The sequence below is a fragment of the Lontra canadensis genome, unplaced genomic scaffold (genome assembly GCF_010015895.1).
Source record: "Lontra canadensis isolate GAN:19392208 unplaced genomic scaffold, GSC_riverotter_1.0 scaffold6, whole genome shotgun sequence".
NCBI lineage: Eukaryota > Metazoa > Chordata > Mammalia > Carnivora > Mustelidae > Lontra > Lontra canadensis.
The window spans coordinates 10,275,257-10,299,616 of NW_022631000.1; positions in this window are offsets into that span (position 1 = coordinate 10,275,257).

Sequence of the window (24,360 nt, forward strand, 5' to 3'; positions counted from 1 at the left end):
GACTTGCAGTCTGTCCAGGGCAGTGCAGGGAATTGCCTCTGAACGTTTACCACAGCTGAAATAGGATTACTTGGGTTAATGGCAAAAGTCCCAAGTCAAACTGCAGATGCTCTTCTCTTTCTCAGGAAGCTTCACAGTGTGCCCTTCTGTTTGTTCACACCAGAGGTCTAAGGAGAGAGGAGCTTTTTAAAAGAAATTTTGAGTCTATCTTTTTCTTTTTATGAAAGTATAAATCCCAACTTTTATGTTTGTGTGGACTTCACATTTCATGAAAGTAGTTTTAGAAAATTACACCAAGTCACAAACCAGGAAAAATTGGGAAGATGGCTATCAGTTCATAAGTTTTATCTGTTAAACTTTGTTGTAAATGATCATATATTCAACTCAGTGATGTCTTCTCTTTCCATTTACCCCTCCCACTCCATCTGGTGAGTCTTTTGTATCAAAGTCTAGGAAAAGTCAGTATAAATTCTGGTATTTGAAACCACATGCTCTTTTTGTCTCTCCTAAATAATAGCTTTAAAAATGCTTCTGATAGTTTAAACCTAAACCTGAACTAGAGTTTCGCTTATCCTTAACATTGTCTGTAAGAAAAAAAAAAAAAAGCCACACAATCTGTCCTTCAAAGGACAGATTACATAATCTAGTAGAGAATCAAAATGGAGGACAACTGCAGTCTCAAGGTATTAGGTATTGATGGCTTGAGGAAATACGATATTTTTGTCTTGCTTATTATAAATAATCTGGGTCAGAGCCTTAAAAAAAAAAATCCTGGATTTCTTTGTTTTAAGCCCTGCCCCTAGGAACATATTGTACTTTGTGTCGTTGCTTTAAATTGAAAACAAAACAGAGGCATCTGGGTGGTTCAGTTCATGATGTCAGGGTCCTAGGATTGGAGCCCAGCGATAGGCTCTGTACTCAGCAGGGGAGTCTGTTTCTCCCTCTCCCTTGCCTCCCCCACCCATGTTCTCTTTCTCCCTCTCTTAAATAAATAAATAAAGTCTTTTAAAAAAATCTATTAAAAAACAAAACACAAGCACTAAGTTCTGCACCTCTATAAATATACAAATAATGATATGTTATTTAAGTAGGAGAAAATATTGTCATTTCATTAGAAATGGCAATAGCTCTGATTATTTGGATTTAGAGCTTCACTTTCTGAAATGTCTCCAGTGGCTAGGAACAAGACGACTGAATGTCTGTATTTCCAAAGAGTTTCGAAAGATGAGGTGCTAAGCCATTCACATTGAAATTCAGTGGCGCACGGTATAACACTGCCTCCGAAAAAGAATGCAGAAATTGAGAAATATCTCCAAGTTGTCCTTGGTCTTTCAGGGGAAATGTGATAAGATTCCTTTGAATGAAAAAATGGGAGAAAGCATTTGATATAGTCTCTCACAACGTTGTAAATAAATATAAACCAAATTGACCTGGAAAATAACAGAGCTGCATGAACTAAAAAATGCCAGTAAAAATAGAGACATAAATGGATTTGAGAGGCTCCCAATCAGGAAAGATAAGAGACAGTCCAGAGAAAAGCACCTAGGATGATTAAGAGGAAGAAGGCAGAGATTGATGATGTTATAAAGGGTGTTAGTATGAATAGTCTCACAAAGAAATTCTGGAACAAGTACAGATATAAGTAAAACCTAAGCCAGGCAGGCTCAGAAAGGCCTCCAAAAGATGCTAACAAAAAATTTTTCAGCACAACACTAGGTGAAAAGTTGAATTAGGAGATGGAAAAGGAAGGAATGGGGATTAAGAAAAGAAAGAGCAGCTTATTTTCAGACACAGCTTCGAAGTGACCTGAACGTGCAAATGTCTGCTGCCTTTCCATTCTCCCGCCGTGCTCCTACCCCTCACCACACAGCACACACAGACGCCCTCCTCCTCTCATCCTGACATGAACAAACCCGCGGCCCTCCCTCTCAAGAGTCCTCAAGGATTTTTCGTACTTTTTTGTTAGCATCTTTGGAGGCCTTTTTGAGCCTGCGTGGCTTAGATTTTATTTACTTATATATCATCTTGTTCCAGAGCTTTCTTAGTGACACTATTACACTGACATCCTCTATAACAGCATAGGAGGGTACATACGGTAGAGAAGTGAGCTGCCTATAGATGAGAGTAAGGTCCCTGAGACGACTCTGCTTTCTGCTCACTGGCAGACTCTCAGGCATTCCAAAAGAGAGGCTGCATGGTGTCCAGCATTTTAGGCAGCCATGCGATAATTGCAGAGCCCCAGCCAAGCAATAAAAGGAGCAGAGCTTCAGGTAAGGCACTGAAGTTGCAAGGCCTTCTGCCCTAAAGAGGCCTATCAGTCAGGTCATGATCTTAGGGTCTCTCAGTCAGGTCGTGATCTCAGGGTCGTGAGCTCAAGCCCGGCATCAGGCTCTGTCCTGGGCAAGCAGCCTCCTTAAGATTCTCTCTCTCCCTCTCCCTCTATAAACCGCCCCCCCCCCCCACCGCTCACTCATAAATAATTAGGCCAACAGTGATAAAGAATGTCTCATGGGCAACCCCTGTGACGTGATGCCAAGAACCCAGTAGGATGTTTCAGCAGACATTTATGTAAACAGATGGCATCAAGCACTAGAAGACTCAGCCTGATGTCTTGGGACTGTGTGAAACCTGTACAAAATGGATGCTCTTCCTGGGAAACTCAAAATACAGAGATCAAGTTGCATCATCCTGGTTGAAGGCGAATTATGCAAAAAATTGTATCATAAAAAACTTAGTACAGTTACCATTTTCACACCTGATCTGTGAACTAAGTTTTCATCCTTTTACACTGATTTATCAGTGTGTACTAAGAACACATAAAGCTTCGAATCCTAAATTCATAAATAAGAAAAGTGCCTTTATTTTTTAAGGATTTTGTGTTGAGGTAATCTCTACACTTCATGTGGGTCTTGAACTCACGAACCCAAGCTCAAAAGTTGCATGCTCCACTGACTGAGCCAGCCAGGCACCCCACGAAAACTGTCTTTTTAAAAAGCATAGGAAATGCACTTTTTGAAACTAAGTTGCAATATTTTTCCCAACTAAATTTAGCAAATGTATGTGTTTTCTTTTTTGTTTAAACTTCTTTAGTTAGAAAACATCAAAATCATAATTAGTGAGCTTAAACTATACAAAAGTATTATCAGGATGGTAGTCTTGTATTTTATGTACATTGCTTCACTTAATCTTCAAATAAATCTTAGATGTGAGGTGCCATTACTGTTCTCACTCTGAGGTTGAGGAAACTGAGGCACAGAGGGGTTAAACACATTGCTCAGTTTGCCTATCTGCTTTAAGTGGTAAATCCAGGATTTTGAACTTGATCTGGTCTAGAGCGTGTGGTCATAATCATGTATGAGTGTGGATGCCACCATGATAGGAGCCATAGTCCCCCAAGAGCATGGCTGGAGCTCTGAGGCCCTGTTCTCCCTTCTCCTGCTCCTCCAGGGTTGAAGCAGTCCGGCATCCTTCAGACACTACTTGGGGCTATGATTAAAATTAGGCAAACCTGGGTCCCTGGGTGGCTCAGTTGGTTAAGCAACTGCCTTTGGCTCAGGTCATGATCCCGGAGTCCTAAGATCGAGTCCTGCATCAGGCTCCCAATCCACAGGGAGTCTGCTTTTCCCTCTGACCTCCCTTCTCACTCTCTCCCTCATTGTCTCTCTCTCTCAAATAAATAAAATCTTAAAAAAAAAAAAAGATTAAAAAAATTTTTTTAAAAATTAGGCAAACCTATTTTCACAGCTTAGTTGATACCCTGATTGTGTGTGGAACCAACAAACACACACCTCTGTTTCAAATGAGTAGCAGAATTGAGCATAAAGGGAGGCAGGAAGGAAGAAAGAAATGACCACCTGTATAATCTCAGATAATTTTTGAGACAAGTCTGGCAAGTAAATACTATGATCTGTTTTATAGAGGACGAAACCGAAACTCATTGACTTTAAGTGACCTGCTCAGTTGGGAAGTGACAGAGCCAGGATTCCAATATGTTTCTGCCTCCAAAGCCTTCATTTTCTCTGTTATGTTAACCATCCCTCATAATCCTCTGATTTGGGTACACTGTGGGTTAAGTAGGTTATTGTGGGGTAGGCCAAGAATACCTGAAGCATTTATAACACTGTTTCTTTGGGGAGAGGAGTATAGTCCTACTTCTATACAGCTGATTTAAAAGCTAAATTCTGGGACACAGACCATTTGATACTTGAGAATTGCCTACTTTGACACTAGAGGAAAGAAAGTGCTTGAATTATGGTAATAGTCTTGCCTCTAAATTTTTAAGGTTGTGAAATACATTCTATACCACATGCAAAATGTTTATTTATTGAGTCAACAATATTAGCAGCATCAGCAGTTTGGGGAAAGCTGAAATATGAGGTGAATAGGCATTCTTGTGATTTGCTTTTTTGGACTATTTTATGCTGATAAATTCAATTTTTTAAAAAAATGGGTTGTGTTTCAAAGGGTGGGAAATGAGAAAAGATGTTTGAAATTGGAAAATGGTAAGGACATTTATTTGAAGAACTTGAAATTAAAGAAATTCAAATTCTTTACATCTTGCATTGAAGCAAAGAAAACCGTTACTTACTATTAAGTGGAATTGAGGGCAGCTGTCTTGAGAGGTCTGCTTTTTGTAATATCGATGCAATACGCAAGACCTGGTTACGAACTCTAGGAGCTGACATTTCATTGAGAAACACATGCTGATATATTTAACATATATCTCCAATACAGCTTTTTTTTTTTTCCTTCTAAGATTTTATTTATTTGAGGGACATCTGGGTGGCTCAGTTGGTTGAGTGACAGCCTTGGGCTCAGGTCGTGATCTTGGAGTCCCGGGATCCAGTCCCAACATCTGGCTTTCTGCCCAGGGGGGAATCTGCTTTCCCTCTGACCCTCCCCCTTCTTGTGCTCTCTCTATCATTCTCTCTCTTGCTCTCAAATAAATAGAATCTTTTTTTTAAAGATTTTATTTATTTATTTGAGAGCAAGAGAGAGAATGAGATAGTGCACGAGCAAGAGGGAGGGACAGAGGGAGAAGCAGGCTCCCTGCCCAGCAGAGAGCCTGATGTGGGACCCGATGCCAGGAGACTGGGATTATGACCTGAGCCAAAGGCAGACGCTCAACCAGATGAGCCACCCAGGCACCCCTCCAGTACAGCTTCTTTATTCTTCGACATGTATCTTGATCCTTCTAGTTGCTCTGTTCACGATTTACAGAGGAACTTGGTCACCCTGTAAGGGACATTGGTCACTCTGTAGCCCATCTCGCCATTTATGACTAACAGGGAGAATGAATTGAAGGAAAGTGATTTGCCCAAATATACACCATCTAGAATTTTTTGTACTTTCAAATGTAGAGCTGACCATGTACCTGAAATGTAAATTTTTTTTTCCATTCTGCACTGTTCAGTAATAATCTCATTTACTGGGCACCTGGGTGGCTCAGTGGGTTAAGCCTCTGCCTTCAGCTCAGGTCATGATCTCAGGGTCCTGGGATGGATTCCTGCATCGGGCTCTCTGCTCGGCAGGGAACCTGCTTCCTCCTCTCTCTCTCAGCCTGCCTCTCTGCCTGCTTCTGATCTCTCTCTGTCAAATAAATTAAAAATTAAAAAAAAAAATTTAAATTATAAAAAAAAATCTCATTTACTAAGATCTAGTTCAAGGGTTGGAAACTCTATTATACCTTGTACAAAGTTTATATTTTCAATTTAAAAAGTAAATATTATTTTATTATTTTATTTTTTGAAGATTTTATATATTTGAGAGAGAGAACACATGAACAGGGGAGGGGGAGGAGCAGACTCCCCACTGAGCAGGAAGCCTGATGCAGGACCCTGAGATCATGACCTGAACCAAAGACAGACACTTAACTGACTGAGCCACCTAGGTGACCCTAAAAAGTAAATTTTAATTATAAAATTATCATATTCTTATGGTAAAGAATACATACCATCCAGAATATAAAGCAAAAATTAAAGTCCTTCCTACAGTTAAGTTTACCTTTCAGATTATTAAAAATTTTAAAAAAAATTTTTAAAAGATTTTATTTATTTATTTGAGAGAGAGAGAGAGTGAGAGAGAGCATGAGAGGGGAGAAGGTCAGAGAGAGACGAAGAATCACCATAGAGCTGGGAGCCTGATGTGGGACTCGATCCCAGGACTCCAGGATCATGACCTGGGCTGAAGACAGTCGCCCAACCAACTGAGCCACCCAGGCACCCATCTTCCAGATTTTATATGCATGTACAAATATATATGGATATAAATATGTATGTGTATATATATATACACATATATCTGTATTTTTTTGACAAATGGGATCCTATTGTAATAATAATTAACAATTTGCTTTTTAAACTTTTAAAACTTGGACATTATTCCTTACCAGTACATACAGATCTTCTGCATTGCCTCCTTTATACAATGGTTATATCACATTCCATTTTTATTTATTTATTTATCTTTTAAGGTGGGCTCCACCATGGGCCCAACATGGGACTTGAACACATGACCCTGACATCAAGGCCTGAGCTGAGAACAAGAGTCAAGATGCTTAACTGACTGAGCCACCAAGGCACTCTACATCATGGTTTTTTTTTTTTTCTTTTTCAATTTAAAAAAATTAACGTATAATGTATTATTTGCCCCAGGGGTACAGGTCTGTGAATGGTCAGGCTTACACACTTCACAGCACTCACTATAACACATACCTTCCCCAATGTCCATAACCACCTTTCCCTACCCCCTCCCCCTGGCAACCCTCTACTGTTTTGTGAGATTAGAGTCTCTTATGGTTTACCTCTTTCCCAATCCCATCTTGTTTCATTTTTTCCTTCCATAACCCCAAGGCCCCCACATTGCCTCTCAAATCCCTCATATCTGGGAAATCATATGATAATTGTCTTTCTCTGATTGACTTATTTTGCTCAGCATAATTCCCTCTAGTTCCATCCATGTCATTGCAAATGGCAAGATTTCATTTCTTTTGATGGCTGCATAGTATTCCTATATATATATATATTATATATATATATTATATATATATATATATATATTATATATATATATATATATAGGCCACATGTTCTTTATCCATTCATCGGTTGATGGACTTCTAGGTTTTTTTCCATGGTTTGGCTATTGTGGACATTGCTGCTATAAACATTTGGGTGCACATGCCACACTGGAACACTACATTTGTATCTTTAGAGTAAATACCCAGCAGTGCATTTGTTGGATCATAGGGTAGCTCTATTTTCAACTTTTTGAGGAACCTCCGTGCTGTTTTCCAGAGTGGTTGCACCAGCTTGCATTCCCACCAACAGTATAGGAGGTTTCCCCTTTCTGTGCATCCTTGCCATCATCTGTCGTTTCCTAACTTAATTTTAGCCATTCTGACTGGTGTGAGGTGGTATCTCATTGTGGTTTTGATTTGTATTTCTCTGATGCCGAGTGATGTGGAACACTTTTTCATGTGCCTATTGACCATCTGGATGTCTTCTTTGCAGAAATGTCTGTTCATGTCCTCTGCCCATTTCTTTTTTTTTTTTTTAATATTTTATTTATTTATTTGACAGACAGAGATCACAAGTAGGCAGAGAGGCAGGCAGAGAGAGAGAGGAGGAAGCAGTCTCCCTGCGGAGCAGAGAGCCCGATGTGGGACTCGATCCCAGGATCCTGAGACCACGACCTGAGCCAAAGGCAGAGGCTTAACCCACTGAGCCACACAGGCACCATCCTCTGCCCATTTCTTGATTGGATTATTTGTTCTTTGGGTGTGGAGTTTGCTAAGCTCTTTATAGATTTTGGATACTAGCCCTTTATCTGATCTGTCATTTGCAAATATCTTCTCCCATTCTGTCAGTTGTCTTTTGGATTTGTTGACTGTTTCCTTTGCTGTGTAAAAGCTTTTGATCTTGATGAAGTCCCAATAGTTCATTTCTGCCCTTGCTTCCGTTGTCTTTGGTGATGTTCCTAGGAAGAAGTTGCTGTGGCTAAGGTCGAAGAGGTTGCTGCCTGTGTTCTCCTCAAGGATTTTGATGTATTCCTGTCTCATTGAAGTCTTTCATCCATTTTGAGTCTATTTTTATGTGTGGTGTAAGGAAATGGTCCAGTTTCATTTTTCTGCATGTGGCTGTCCAATTTTCCCAACACCATTTGTTGAAGAGGCTGTCTTTTTTCCATTGGACATTCTTTCCTGCTTTGTCAAAGATTAGTTGGCCATAGAGTTGAGGGTCTGTTTCTGGGCTCTCTGTTCTGTTCCATTGATCTATATGTCTGGTTTTTTTTTTGCCAGTACCACACTTTCTTGATGATGACAGCTTTGTAATAGAGCTTCAAGTCCATAATTGTGATGCCACCAACTTTGGCTTTCTTTTCAATATTCCTCTGGCTAATCGAGGTCTTTTCTGGTTCCACATAAATTTTAGGATTATTTGTTCCATTTATTTGAAAAAAAAAAGTGATGGTATTTTGATAGGGATTTCATTAAACATGTAGATAGTTTTAGGTAGCCTAGACATTTTCACAATAATTGTTCTTCCAATCCATGCGCATGGAACATTTTTCCATTTCTTTGTGTCTTCCTCAATTTCTTTCATGAGTACTTTATAGTTTTCTGAGTACAGATTCTTTGCCTTTTTGATTAGTTTTATTCCTAGGTATCTTAAGGTTTTGGGTGCAATTATAAATGGGATCGACTCCTTAATTTCTCTTTCTTCTGTCTTGTTGTTGGCATATAGAAATGCAACTGATTTCTGTGCATTGAATTTATATCCTGACACTTTACTGAATTCCTGTACAAGTTCTAGCAGATTTGGAGTAGAGTCCTTTGCGTTTTCCACATAAAGTATTATATCATCTGCGAAGAGTGATAGTTTGACTTCTTCTTTGCTGATTTGGATGCCTTTAATTTCTTTTTGTTGTCTGATTGCTGAGGCTAGGACTTCTACTACTATGTTGAATAGCAGTGATGATAGTGGACATCCCTGCCATGTTCCTGACCTTAGCAGAAAAGCTCTCAGTTTTTCTCCATTGAGAATGGTATTCAAAGTGAGTTTTTCATAGATGGCTTTGATGATATTGAGTAATGTAACCTCTATCCCTACACTTTGAACAGCTTAGATCAAGAAAGAATGCTGTGTACTTGGTCAAATGCTTTTTCAGCATCTATGGAGAGTATCATATGGTTCTTGTTCTTTTTTTAATTAATGTATTGTATCACATTGGTTGATTTGCGGATGTTGAACCAACCTTGCAGCCCTGGACTAAATCCCACTTGGTTGTGGTGAATAATCCTTTTAATGTATTGTTGGATTCTATTGGCTAGTATTTAGGTGAGAATTTTCACTTCTGTATTCATCAAGGATATTGGTCTGTAATTCGCCTTTTTGGTGGGGTCTTTGTCTTGTTTTGGGATCAAGGTAGTGCTGGCCTTCTATTTTATGGAACAGTTTCAGGAGAATAGGTATTAATTTCTCTTTAAATATTTGGTAGAATCCCCTGAGAAGCCATCTGGCCCTGGGCTCTTGTTTGTTGGGAGATTTTTGATGACTGCTTCAATCTCCTTATGGGTCTGTTCAGTTTTTCTATTTCTTCCTGGTTCAGTTTTGGTAGTTTACACGTCTCTAGGAATGCATCCATTTCTTCCAGATTGTCAAATTTGCTGGCGTATAGTTGCTCATAATATGTTCTTATAATTGTTTGTATTTCTTTGGTGTTGGTTGTGATCTCTCCTCTTTCATTCATGATTTTATTTATTTGGGTTCTTTCTCTTTTCTTTTTGATAAGTCTGGCCAGGGATGCTTCAATCTTATTAATTCTTTTGAAGAACCAGCTCCTAGTTTCATTGATTTGTTCTACTATGGTATTTTGTTGTTGTTGTTGTTGTTGTTGTTGTTGTTATTTCTATTTCAGTGATTTCTGCTCTGATTTTTTATTATTTCTCTTCTCCTTCTGGGTTTAGGCTTTCTTTGCAGTTCTTTCTTCAGCTCCTCTCGGTGTAGGGTTAGGTTGTGTATCTGAGACCTTTCTTGTTTCTTCAGAAAGGTTTGTATCACTATATACTTTCCTCTCAGGACTGCCTTTGCTGTGTCCCACAGATTTTGAACCGTTGTGTTTTCATTATCATTAGTTTCCATGTATTTTTTCAATTCTTCTTTGATTTCCTGGTTGACCCATTCATTCTTTAGAAGGATGCTCTTTAGTCTCCATGTATTTTGGTTCTTTCCATCTTTCTTCTTGTGATTGAGTTCTAACTTCAGAGCATTGTGGTCTGACAATATGCAGGGAATGATCCCAATCTTTTGGTATTCAGTTGAGACCTGATTTGTGACCCAGGATGTGAGGTATTCTGGAGAAAGTTCCATGTGCACTAGAGGAGAATGTGTATTCTGTTGCTTTGGGATGGAATGTTCTAAATATATCTCTGATGTCCAGCTGGTCTAGTGTGTCATTTAAGGCCTTTATTTCCTTGTTGATCTTTTGCTTGGATGATCTGTCCATTTCAGTGAGGGGGGTGTTAAAGTCCCCTACTATTATTTTATTATTGTCGATGTATTTCTTTGATTTTTTTTTTTTTTAACTGGTTTATCTAGTTGGCTGCTCCCAAGTTAGGGGCATAGATATTTAAAATTGTTAGATCTTCTTGTTGGACAGACCCTTTGAGTATGATATAGTGTCCTTCCTCATCTCTTATTATGGTGTTTGGCTGAAAATCTAATTTATCTGATATAAGGATTGCCTCCCCAGCTTTCTTTTCATGTCAATTAGCATTTTAAATTGTTTTCCACCCCCTGACTTTCAATCTGGAGGTGTGTTTGTTTCTAAAATGAGTCTCCTACAGACAGGATATCAATGGGGTCTTGTTTTTTTATCCATTCTGATACCCTGTGTCTTTTGATTGGGGCATTTAGCCCATTTGCATTCAGGGTAACTGTTGAAAGATATGAATTTAGTGCCATTGTATTGCTTGTAAGGTGACTGTTACTGTATATTGTCTCTGTTCTTTTCTGATCTATGTTACTTTTAGGCTTTCTCTTTGCTTAGAGGACCCCTTTCAATATAGGGCTGGTTTGGTGATTGCAAATTCTTTTAGTTTCTGTTTGTCCTAAAAGCTTTTAGTCTCTCCTATTTTGAATGACCACCTACCTGGATATAGTATTCTTGGCTGCATATTTTTGTCATTTGGTGCCCTGAATATATCATGCCAGTACTTTGTGGCCTGCCAGGTCTTTGTGGGTAGGTCTGCTGCCAATTTAATGTTTATACTGCTGTGAGTTACAGACCCTTTGTCCTAAGCTGCTTTCTGGATTTTCTCTTTGTCTCTGAGACTTGTAAGTTTTACTATTAGATGACAGAGTGTTGACTTATTTTTATTGATTTTGAGGGGAATTCTCTGTGCCTCCTGGATTTTGATGCCTATTTCCTTCCTCAAATTAGGGAAGTTCTCTGCTATAATTTGCTCCAATTTAACTTCTGCCCCTCTCTCTTTTTTCTTCTGGTATTCCAATTATTTTAATATTGTTTCATCTATGGTATCACTTATCTCTTGAATTCTCCACTCATGATCCAGTAGTTGTTTTTCTCTCTTTTTCTCAGCTTCTTTGTTCTCCATCATTTGTTCTTCTATATCACTAATTCTCTCTTCTGCCTCATTTATCCTAGCAGTTTGAGCCTCCCCCCCTTTTTTTTTATTGCACCTCATTAATAGCCTTTTTGGTTAAATTTTATTTCTCCAGAAAGGGATTCTCTAGTATCTTCTATACTTTTTTCAAGCCCAGCTAGTATCTTTATAATTATCATTCTGAACTCTAGTTACAACATTTTCCTAATGTCTGTATTGATTAGGTCCTTGGCAGTTGGTACTGCATTTCTTCTTTTTCTTCTTCTCCTCCTTCTTCTTCTTCTTCTTCTTCTTCTTCTTCTTCTTCTTCTTCTTCTTCTTCTTCAGGTCAATTTTTCTTGTCATTTTATCCAGGGAAGAATAGATGGATGGGAGAACAAAATGCTTCATGGGTAACAAACAACGACCCCGGAAAAATATACACTAAAAAAATCAGAAGAGACCCAAAACTTGGGGGTGGGGGCACAGTAAGAATATGATCAATCTGCTGAATAAAACAGAATGACATTCTAGAATTTGGGTGTATTTTGGTCTGTTAGAAGAAACTGCCTCCCAAAATTTTAAGGAATGAAAAACGTACTTATATAAAAAAATAAGGATGAAATATGACTGTAAAAATGAAAATTTAAAAAGATTCAAAAAAAGGAATTGATAGGATGTTGGTTGAAAAAGGAAAGAAGAAAAATTTAAAAAAAAAAAAGGAAAGAATGTGATCAGGCAGGAGAATAGAACAATACCCTACACTAGATTTAGGGTGTATTTTGGTCTGTTAGAAGAAACAGCATCTCAAAATTTTAAAGAAAGAAAATTACAGGTATACAAAAAATAAGGTTAAATACAATGAAGGGACAGAATGTGACTTTAAAAGTGAAAACAAAAAGATTTTTTTATAAAATTGATAAGATGTTGATTGAAAAATGAAAGAAGAAAAATTTAAAAAATAGCAAAAGAAAAAATAAAGAAAATTTAAAAAATTAACTTTGAAAGACTAAAGAATCATGGGGAAAAAAGCTGTGAATTCTATGTGTTGTATTCCTGCAGCTCTGAAATTTTGCAATTCTCATTGATTGGTGAACTTGGCCTTGGCTGGATGTTCTTGCTGATCTTCTTGGGGGGGAGGGTGCTGTTGCAGTGATTCTTAAATGTCTTTGCCCCAAGTGGAGTGACACTACCCTTACCAGGGGCCACACTAAGCAATCTGCTCTAGTTTGCTCTCAGTAGCTTTTATTCCCTGAAAGATTTCCATACAGCTTAGGAGAATGAGAATGAAAATGGCAGCCTCCCAATAATATATGGCCCCAGAGAAACTGAGAACTTGGGACACCACTCCTCACTGAGCCCTCAGAGAAATGCAGTCATCACTTCTTTCTCCCTGGCCTCAGGACTCACTCTGTGCTCATCTGGTCTGTGACCAAACATGTCTGTCTCTGGCACATGATCCTGTTTGGAGTTTCCAAACTGAGCAGATTCCTGTGGCGCCCTCCTGGGATGCTCTTCCTGGAGGAGGAAGTGGAATCTCCCCAGATCTGCCACTTGTTGGGTCCCTGGTCTAAAAGCAGTGGCCTGATTGTGCTGGGGATCATGGTTTATGGCAACCCCCGAGCTGAGAGCCCACTCCTCGACTCCTTGGCTCTATCTTTGCAGTTAGCTTCCCCCCTCTGATATCCAGGAACTCTATCACACTCAGGCACTCCCAATCTCTCTGTGATCCTGAGGGTCCTGAGTCTACAATGTCCCAGCGAGGGTTTCACCTCCAGCTTAGCCACTGGAGCTACATCCCTCAGTGGAGCAGACTTCTAAAATTTCCAATTTTGTGTTGCACCACTCTATCACTTGCTGGTAGCTGGCTGACAGAGGTCCCTCCCCCTGTAGTCTATCTTCCCAAATAATCATCTTCGATTCACTTCTCCACATGTCCTACCTGCCAGAATGTGGTTGCTTTTTTGTTCCTAGAATTGCTGCTATTCTTTTCTTTGATCTCCTTTTGAGTTTGTAGGTGTTCAGAATGGTTTGATAACTATCTAGCTGAATTCCTGGGACCAGATGAAATTTAGATCTCCTACTCCTCCATCATCTTGGTCCTAGCCAAGTTCCTTTTAGTACTTTAAATATGTCACTATGTTTTTATTGAAAATTCATTTTATTTTTCTCCTTTGAAAGCAGCATGTTTTCTTTCTCTGAAGCTTTTCTTTTTCCATTTGGTTTTCGGTAGGCTAACTGTAATGTATTTGAGGTTTGTAGAGATTTTTGAAAAATGTAGTTAGATGTCCTTTGTCAGTGGTAAAGACTTCTTTTTAATATTTCTTCTTTCTCATTACTTCTCTCCTTTACTTCTGGGACTATAAATTATGAATAATTAAAGTTTTCTACTATGTCTCTTTTGCTCTTTTTTTTTTAATTTTCCCTCTTTTATACTTCTTCACTTAATTCTGCTTTCTAGTTATCACTCCTCTGTTCTTTAAGGTCCAGCCTGCTGCTACTAATCCTGTATTTTCAATTTTAGTTGTAATGCTTTCAGATTCTAGAATTTTCATTTGATTTTTTTATCCTTTAGAATCCAGATTTGTGTTAAAATTCTTTATCTTTTCCTCTATTTTATTGACTCTGTTAGTCATAGATTTTTTAAGTTTTTTTAAAATAATTTCAATATTTAAATGACCTCATGGATTTGTGTTTCCTTTTATTTATTTTTCTTGGCTTTTGGGCACTTCATACTTCTTTTTTTCAATAGACCTTTTAAATCTATATTGGATACTAGACATTACATTATGTGTAATAAGTTATAGAGTTTCTGGATAATGTTATCTCTTTTCAATGAGGCTTACACTGTATTCTGGAAGAACATATTGGTCCTGGTGAAGGTTGATTTCAAGCTTATTAGGGCTGATTTATTCTGATTTTGCTCTTACTTCTAGTGCAGGGATTAACACATTTTTGTAAAGAACCAGATAGTAAATGTTTTAGATTTTGTGGATCTTACGATCTTTGCTACAACTATTCCACATTACTGTTGTATGGGAAAAATAATCATAGATAATATTTAGGTGAATGAACTTGGCTATGTTTAAATAAAACTTACTGACATTAAAATTTGAATCTCATTTGATTTTCAGTATTATGTAATGGTACTTCTGGTTTGCTTATTTTTAACCATATAAACATGTGAAAACCATATTTAGCTCTAAGGACATACAGAAATAGGCAGTAGGCCATCTTTGGTCTGTAGGTTGTAGTTTGCTCTTCCCTTGTAGTAGCATATGTCCTTACTTCTAAGTGTGACCCTTTTTGGTTCTTAACTGAAAAAGCCTGGGGACTCATTAAAGTCTCCATCTCAAAGGCTTGAGTTCCAACCCCTGTCTCCATGGCTATGGTAATCTCTGCTCAGTTTTCAGCTTCCTACCTGCTTTTTTCTGATGGATTTTTGGGATCTTATCCTGCACATATGGCACTTGAGAATCAGCCAATGTTTGGAGGGAAATGTGTAGTTGGATTTTGGGCTTATATCTCCAAGATCCCTCTTCTGGATTTTATTCTTCAAGTCTCATACGTTTACGTTGTATGCTGTAACATGTACCTCTAGGTCAGGTTGACCGCTGCTTTCTGCTTTGATGTTATTCTCCACTCCCTCATATGCAGAAAATCAGAAACTATCCTGAGGCAAAATGTCAGTTTGAATATGAAGTTTATCAAGCAAGTTTGAATATGAACATTATTTTTTGTTACCCTGCTTTCAGTGATTATAATTCCTCAAATATTGCCTACAATCTAAAATCTCCATTGTTAGGGCACCTGGATGGCTCAGTCAGTTAAAGCATCTGCCTTTGGCTGAGGTCCTGATCTCAGGGTCCTGGGATTGAGCCTCCTATCAGGCTTTGTGCTCAGTGGGGAGTCTGCTTGTCCCTGTCCCTCTTCCTCTGTGCCCTCTTTCTTTCTCTCTCAAATAAATAAACCTTTTAAAAAAATTAAAATCTCCATTGTCTTCAAACAGTTGGCTGACTATATTGTGGTGAGCTTTTATTCTTGTTTTCAACAAGAGGTTTCATCTGGTTACTTAAAGCAGAAGCCTTTGTAGATTTTTAAATTTCTATGCAGCAAAAATTTTCAACATAGGTTTTCGTTTTCATGATTAGCCTGGGAAAATCATTTTCATTATTATAATATAAATATAACCTCTTCTGATTTTTTCATTAATCTTTTGGTTTCAAGTTTTACATCTAAATCAATTTTTACATTTAAGTCATTGATTAATCTAAAATTTATTTTGAAATTCATTTGAACAAAAGATATGAAGTCAGATTTCAGTCTTTTCTAAATGACCAGCAAGTTTTCTCAACACTGATTGTTGATTTGAAATGGTATACTTGTAATTTATTAAATTCCTAATTATACAGGGATTTATTTTGAAATTCTCTACCATACTTCACTGATGTGTCTATTTATGGACCAACATAAGGGTATTTTAGAATATATTTTATTACGAGGGAAGACTATTCCCCTATTAATATTCTTTTTCAGAAATGTCCCAGGTATTCTTTAATGTGTACTTTTGCAAATGAACTTTAGAATTAGTTAGTCAATTAGAGAAAAAAAAAAGATGGAGCATCAAAAACACAGGCAACAAATGAACAAACAGGTAAGTTGGTCTTTCTGAAAATTAAAGATTTTTTGCATCAAATGACACCATCCACAGAGTGAAAAAGCAACCCATGGAATGGGAGAAAATATTGGCAAATCATATATTTGATAAGATCAATATCCAGAATATAGAAAGAACTTCTACAACTCAACAAAAACAAACAACTCAATTTAAATATGGGCAAAAGACATGAACAGCTGTTTCTTTAAAGGAATATGCTAATAATCACTAAGCATGTGAAAAGATGCTCAACATTGCTAATCAAAGGGAAAAAGCAAATAAAAATCAAAGTAAGACATCACTTAGCATTCATTAGGATGGCTATTATTAAAAACCAGGAAATGACAAATGTTGGCAAGGATGTGGAGAAATTGGAAAACTTGAGCACTTCTTTTGAGAATATAAAGTGGTGCAGTCATTGGGAAATGATCTGATATTTCCTCAAAAAATTAAATTGAGTAATCTGAAATTAATAGAAATAGCATATGATCTAGAAATTCCACTTCTGGGTATACACCCAAAAGAATTGAAAGCCAAGGCTCAAATTTTGTATACTGTTACTTATTAGCAAAATTATTCATAAGTCACAAAGTGGAAACTATCCAAATGTACATTGACAGATGGATAAACAAAATTTTCCATTTACATACAATGGAATATTATTCAGCCCTAAGAAGGAAGGAAATCCTGACACATGCTACCACACAGGTGAACCTTGAAGATATTATGCAAAGTGAAATAAATCAGTGACAAAAACACAAGTATTAAATGATTCCACTTAAGTGAGGTACCTAGAGTAGTCAAATTCATAAATAAAGTAGAATGGTGTTTGTCAGGGTTGGAGGGTGGGAGGAACTGAGAATTAGTGTTTGGGATACAGAGTTTCAGTGTGAGAAAATAAAAAGTTCTGGAGATGGATGAGAGTGATGGTTGAGCAGGAATGCTAATGTACTTAATGCGGTTGAACTGTACACATAAAAAGGCTTAAAATGGTGAATTTTATGTTATATATATTTGACCACAATAAAAATATTTCTTAGAAAGATAATGAAGAAGTGGGGGGACATATTTGTAGTTTTTATTGGAATTGAAAAAAATTAATGATCTTTTAATACTATGTCTTACTAAGAATAAGATGTATGCTATTATTTTTTTTTTTATGCTTCTCAGTAGAATGTTGAGTTTTTCCTCATTTAGGTTCTGAATACTTCTTGCCTCTCCTTTTTTTTTTCTTTTTTTCCTTTTTCTTCTTCTTCTTCTTCTTCTTCTTTGGTCTGCTTTTCTTGTCATACTTTTGAATGGAGCTCTTTTTCCAGTGTTTAACTGGTTCTTGTTCAAGTGTGTGGTGGGTGGGCAAAAAAGGTGAAGGGGGTTAAGAGGTACAAACTTTTAGTTACAAAATAAATAAGTTGTGGAGAGGAAACTACAGTATAAGGAATATAATCAGTAAGATTATAATATTTTATAGTGACAGATGGTGATTTTACTTCTGTGGTGAGCTGTGAATAATATAGAGAATTATTGAATTATTCTGTTTATACACCTGAAATTAATGTAATACTGTAAGTTAATTATACTTCAATAAAAAGGTAATCACATAAAAGTAGTGTTTAATTATTTTATGTTATTTTTTAACCAGGTATCTTTTTCTGTATTTTTCTCTAATACTCTATTAATTCTTTCAAATAAGTATTTAGTGAACATTGTACTTGAGTGTAGAGAAATATTAGCATATTCTTGACCCCAAGAAATTTACAGTCTATCTGGGGAATGAAAAAACACAGAAGATTTTTTTTTTTAAACCCAGAAAATAGCCTATATTCCAGACTTTTATTTTGTTTTTCTTTTTTTCTGAGAGAGAGAAAGTGCCCATGCCCAGGAGATGTGGGGAACAGAGGGACAGGGAGAGAGAGAATCTTAAGCAGTCTCCCCACTGAGTGAAGAGCCTGGTGGCACAGGACTCCATCTCATGACCCTGAGATCCTGACCTGAGCCAAAACTGAGAGTCGAACACTTAACCCACCTAGTCACCCAGGTGCTCCCAGACTTTTATTTTTTGAGGAAAATAAACCTTATGAAATCAAGTCATGTTCTCACCTCACTAAATTAATACAACCTCTAAAATGGTGTGCTAATTTTTTTTAAAGATTTTATTTATTTATTTGACAGAGATCACAAGTAGGAAGAGAAGCAGGCAGAGAGAGAGGAGGAAGCAGACTCCCCACTGAGCAGAGAGCCCGATGCAGGGCTCGATCCCAGGACCCTGGGATCATGACCTGAGCTAAAGGCAGAGGCTTTAGCCCACTGAGCCAACCAGGCGCCCCTGGTGTGCTAATTTTTATGTGAGACTTTCAAATTCATATTACATCTTACTATAATGGTAGTAGAAACAAAAAATAAATTCAGGAACTCCCTTGTTTAATGTATGGTCCCATCAGACTCCTGGGAGGATCTTGATGGTAACAATGAATAATCTAGGTAGTGCCCTGTAGGTAGAGGCTGCAGATCCCTTTCCAGCTCTGTCCTTGACCAGCTTGAATGTGGGTCTGTGACACATAGACAACTTTATAGTCTTCTTCATCTTGGGTGCAGTGTATCTTAATCTTGAGTGTGCACCTCAGTCATGCTGGAAACTTGTAAAAGCCTTTTCTTGTACATGGTAGGGAGTTTCTGACTCAGATCTGTTGTGGGGCTCATATATCTCTATTTTAAATATGTATCCAGATAATTCTTCTGATGCAGGTGATCCATGAACCATATTGCCCTTCTATAGTAATAAATTCAGTTATCAACCCTAAAATGCTTTTTACTGAGACTGGTAGGCATTTTAAGATTTTTCCTTTCAATCTTATGTTCTAATCCATGGTATAATCATGACTCCCACCATACTGGACCCTATCTGATCGTCATGCACATACTGACTCCTATCCTTTTTTAGTATGGCTTCATTTTTTGGCCTCTACTCTCTTTCTTGAAATTACTTCAGTCTTTCACTATTGTGCCCAGAGCTCCTGATTTTCCCTTATTTTAACAGCATTTACAGCAATTCCCAGCTGTCCTGGCACACAGCATTACCATCTCTACCATTTTAGATGGGTTAAAGCTTAAACCCTATTAACCCTCTGAATCTGTCATTTAGCTGAATACAGATACTACTGTATTCAATTGCTCTTCACTTCAAACCTGTATATTCTAAATTTCAAGGAATCTACTGGGACAGTACTGCTCCCCAGCCATAGCTATGGTAATTTTTACAAATATATGTATACACACACACACACACACACACCCACACCCACGTGTGTGTGTGTGTGTATGTATGTATATATGTATATTTAAATATTTTATTCATTTATTTGACAGACAGAGATCACAAGTAGGCAGAGAGGCAGGCAGAGAGAGAGAGAGAGAGAGAGAGGAGGAAGCAGGCTCCCTGCTGAGCAGAGAGCCTTATGTGGGGCTTGATCCCAGGACACTGGGATCATGACCCTAAATGAAGGCAGAGGCTTTAACCTGGTGAGCTACCAGGTGCCCCAATTTTTACAAATATAGTGCATTTTGAATCCTGTCATGTATCTGCAGATGCTACCATGTCCAATTATTCTTCACTTTCAAATCGATATAATTTACATTTCAGACAACCCACTGTTAACAACTTTTTCCGTTTATTTTTATAAATCCATTAATTAGTTAAATTTTAAAAAAGTTTCCAAATAACACGCCTCCTCTTGTCACTCTAGTGGTTGTGCGTTGATAAAATTGAGATACAACACGGTAATTTGGTTGCTCAGTGTATATATAAAAATTGCATTCCATCTGCACCTCCCCCATAAACATACTCTCAACTCTGAGTTTCTGAACTCATGGTAGTGAAAAGTTCATAGAGAATTGCCTGATCCTATGTGACATTTCATTTGGCCACATGGTGAAATCTCCATGTGCTTCTACTCAATTCCCTTGTGCTTTGAAGCATGTGCTCAATCTGTACCAGGCTATAGATTTCTCTGATCACTTTTCCTCTTTCTGCATATTCCTGGCTCCTCCCTGCCCCTCTCCTTTTCCACTTTCTCTTTATACTGAGTGCATACCTGACGTTCTTAAAGTAATTGTAACGTTGGGGCTGGGAGACTTGAAAATGGTGGACATCAGCGTGTGGAATAACAAGGACATTTGGGCAGGAAGGAATTCATTATCACCATATATTATCTCACTTTTTAATCTTCAGATCAGTTCTTTATGAACAAGAAGGTTAAGCTCCCACCGTCAGCCTCAAAATGTGAGGACTGCCACTTTCCACCCATCTATGCATCATTTGGAAACTGGTTTTTCTAAAGGAGTCTAGGGAAATCTTAGCCTCTTCTCTGGTTTATAACAACCAAACATATACACAAAAAAAGTGGTACACTGACCAAGTATAATTAGAGAAGAGCTCATTAGTACTCCAACTCCTTCCCTGTGATGTGACTATGACGACTGGAGTTTTCAGTGCTCAACCTCAGGGTCTTCATTTTCTCCAGAGAGCTAGCAACCTATACAGTTTCCTCTCTTCACTGTTATTTGCTAATCAGCATTGAATATGCTGCTGGTAAGAAGTGGTCTGGGATTTGGCATATTCTTTCTAGTTTTCCAGTCCATGTCCTGTATCAAATCAAAGGCAGTATTAAAAATAGCACAGTTTCTTAAAGCAAGGTATCTCAGCCTCAACATTATTGATCTTTTGGGCTGGAGAGTTCATTGTTGTGATGGACTGACTATCCTGCTCATTGTACAGTGTTTAGCAGCACCCCTGACCTCTACCCACTAGATTCCAATAGCACCCTCCTCCACAGCATGACAACCAAAGATGTCACCAGACATTGCCAGGTGTCCCCTAGGGTAGGAGATTGCCCCTGGTTGAGACCACTGCCTTAGAAAAAGTGGAATTTAAGTGATGTAGTTCCCATTACTACTTCATTTGAAGAATGATTTATGTATTTTAATCTCTGATATTTTTTAAAGATAATTTACATGACTTTAGGGAATTAGCAAGAGTTCACTCTTGGTCTAAAAGCTAACAGAGCAAGGCAGTGATGAACTCCTCAAAGGAGGAGAAATGCTAACACTAAAGAAGGTGTTCCATGCAAATGAGCTGCCATTTATATTTCTTACAGCTGAGGGGCTAGCCTAGGCCACAGGCATTCAGTGTTAATCTTTCATTTACACAGTGTAAATCCGGATGTTCAGACTATAAATTAGCCCTGGTGGAAAGATAACATAAGCACTTCTCTAAAACAAAGCTGTTATCTTTTCAGACATCTAATTCTTGAAGCTTCTCTTTGGTACTCATTTGATAACATGCCTCACATGGTGTCTGACGAAAGAATGATGGTTCACAGAGAAAAATAGGAGTGTGTGGGTAGGTGGCTGTAAGACACATTTCAAGCTTTTTCTGTTCCATGAGTATGTTCTTTATAGTATTAGGGCTCAAAGTATGGTGAGCAGACATGCAAGAAATGTAAGAAATGCTGCTTGTAAGAAATGCAGAATCTCAGGCTTCACGCTTGACTTACTAGATCAGATTATGAATTTTAAACTATCCCTGTAATTCTTTTACAAATTAAAGTTTGTTCCCAAACATTAGTTCCTTAGATTACTAAAAGATAAATTCTGGGACAGGATTCTATAAAAAATAAGTTTGGGGAACAGTGGATTTAGTATAAAGAAGCAGGTTCTTATACAACAGCACCTCTCAAGAAATATCCATGATTAAATTATGACTTTCTGGACACATGGGTGGCTTAGTCAGTTAAATGTCTGCCTTTGGCTCAGGTCATGATCCTGGGGTCCTGGGATTGAGTCACTTCCTTGTGGTGGTGGGGAGTCCCTGCTCAGCGGGGAGTCTGCTTCCCCCTCTACTCCTCCCTCTGGCTTGTGCGCATGCGCTCTGTCTCTCTTAAAACAAAATCTTAAAAAAAATTGAGATATGACTTTCCAATTGGAAAATGGTGGGAAATGTTAAGCCGTGTTTTCTAAACTTGTTTGATAATGGTACTTCTTTTCTCATAGGTATCACTTTGGAAAATGTTGCTGTAGTAATGTGGTACAGGCATTTACTTCATAATTAAATGGCAACTGCATCTTTTTTTTTTTTTTAAAGACTTTAGTTATTAGTTATTTATTTGACAGAGAGAGAGAGACATCCCAAGTAGGCAGAGAGGCAGGCAGAGAGGGAGTGGGAAGCAGGCTCCTCTCTGAGCAGAGAGCCCGATTCAGGGCTCGATCCCAGGACACTGGGATCATGACCTGAGCCGAAGGCAGAGGCTTTAACCTACTGAGCCACCCAGGCGTCCCTGGCAACCACATCTTAAGTAAATAAATTAAACAGCTAGCTAATCGTGGTTAATGATTACTGATAATATGCTGAGGGGAAGGAAAAAACAAACTGCAGAGGAAAAAACTAATCACATCATCCTTGTCATAAAACAAAGAACAATTGAACATAATCCTTAGACTCTGCTTACATTTAAAAACGATTACCAAAACAATTATAAGAAACAGTAGTTGGGGCGCCTGGGTGGCTTAGTTGGTTAGGTGTCTGCCTTTGGCTCAGGTCATGCTGCCAGGGTCCTGGGGTCAGGCTCCCTGCTCAACAGGCAGTCTGCTTCTCCCACTGTCCCCCTGCTTGTTCTCTCTCTCTCTCTCCCACTCTCTCTCTCTCTAAAATAAAATCTATTAAAAAAAAAAAGAAGAAATAGTAGGTGCCCTTGGACAGCACAGTTAGTTAAGTGTCTGTGTCTTGGTTTTAGCTCAGGTCGTGATCTCAGTGTTGTGAGATTGAGCCCTGTCTCCTGGTCTATGCTCAGCATGAAGTCAGCTTGAGATTCTCTCTGTCTCTTCCCTCTGCCCCTCCCACTTGTGCTCTCTCTCTCTCTCTCAAATGAATAAATAAATCTTAAAAAAAAAAAGAAAGGAAATAGTAGTTGGCTCATAGCATTTAGCATATAATTTTTTAGAATGATATTTTCTGAATTCAGTTTCAAGATATTTTTGAATATAGTTCTTACTGTTTATGAAATTTTGTGTATTAGGAAGACAGACAAAATAAACAAAATAACATATTTTTATGAGAGCGTTTAGGCTGTTCACATTGAGGGTGATTATTGAGAGATACGTTTTTATTGACATTGTGTTGCCTGTGAAGTCCTTGTTTCTCTAGATTGTTTCTATAAATTTCTGTTCTAAGACGCTCTTGGGTTCTTTCTTCTTTTATGGAACCCCCTTGAATATTTCTTGTAGTGCTGGCTTGGTGGTCACATACTCTTTTAAACCTTTCCGGTCTTGGAAGCTCTTTATTTCTCCATCCATTTTGAATGTCAGCATTGCTGGATAAATTATTCTTGGCTGCATGTTCTTTTCTGAGTTGGGGGAAAAGTTGGAGGGGGAGACGGACCAAGAGAGACTGTGGACTCCGAGAAACAAACTGAGGGTTTTGAAGGGGAGGGAGGGTGAGGTTTGGTGAGCCTGGTGGTGGGTGTTTTGGAGGGCACGTATTGCATGGAGCACTGGGTATGGTGCATAAACAATGAATTCTGGAATACTGAAAATAAATTTAAAAAATAACATTTTTAAATAAAAATCACTTTATCGAGGTATGAGTGACATACAAAAACTGTATATATTTGATATATATAAATTGATGAGTTTGGAGATAAATATATACACCCTTGAAATCATCACCACAGTCTATACTATAAACATACCCAAAATCTCCAAAAGTTCCTCCTGCCTGGTTGCTTTAAAAAAAACATATCTTGGGGTGTGTGGCTCAGTTGGAAGAGCATGTGACTCTTGATCTTGGGGTCATGAGTTTGAGTCTCACATTGAATGCAGAGATTAGTTAAATAAACAAATATTTTAAAAAATCTGTTTATGTTTATAAAATCTTTAAAAAAAAGAAAAACATATTTATGTTTGAATAAAAGTATTATGGGTTTGGGGTGCCTAGCTGGCTCAGATGGTAGAGTGTGCAACTCTTGATCTTGGGATCATAGGTTTGAGCCACATGTTGGGTGTAGAGATAACTTAAATAAATGCATATTTTTTTTAAGTATTACATGTT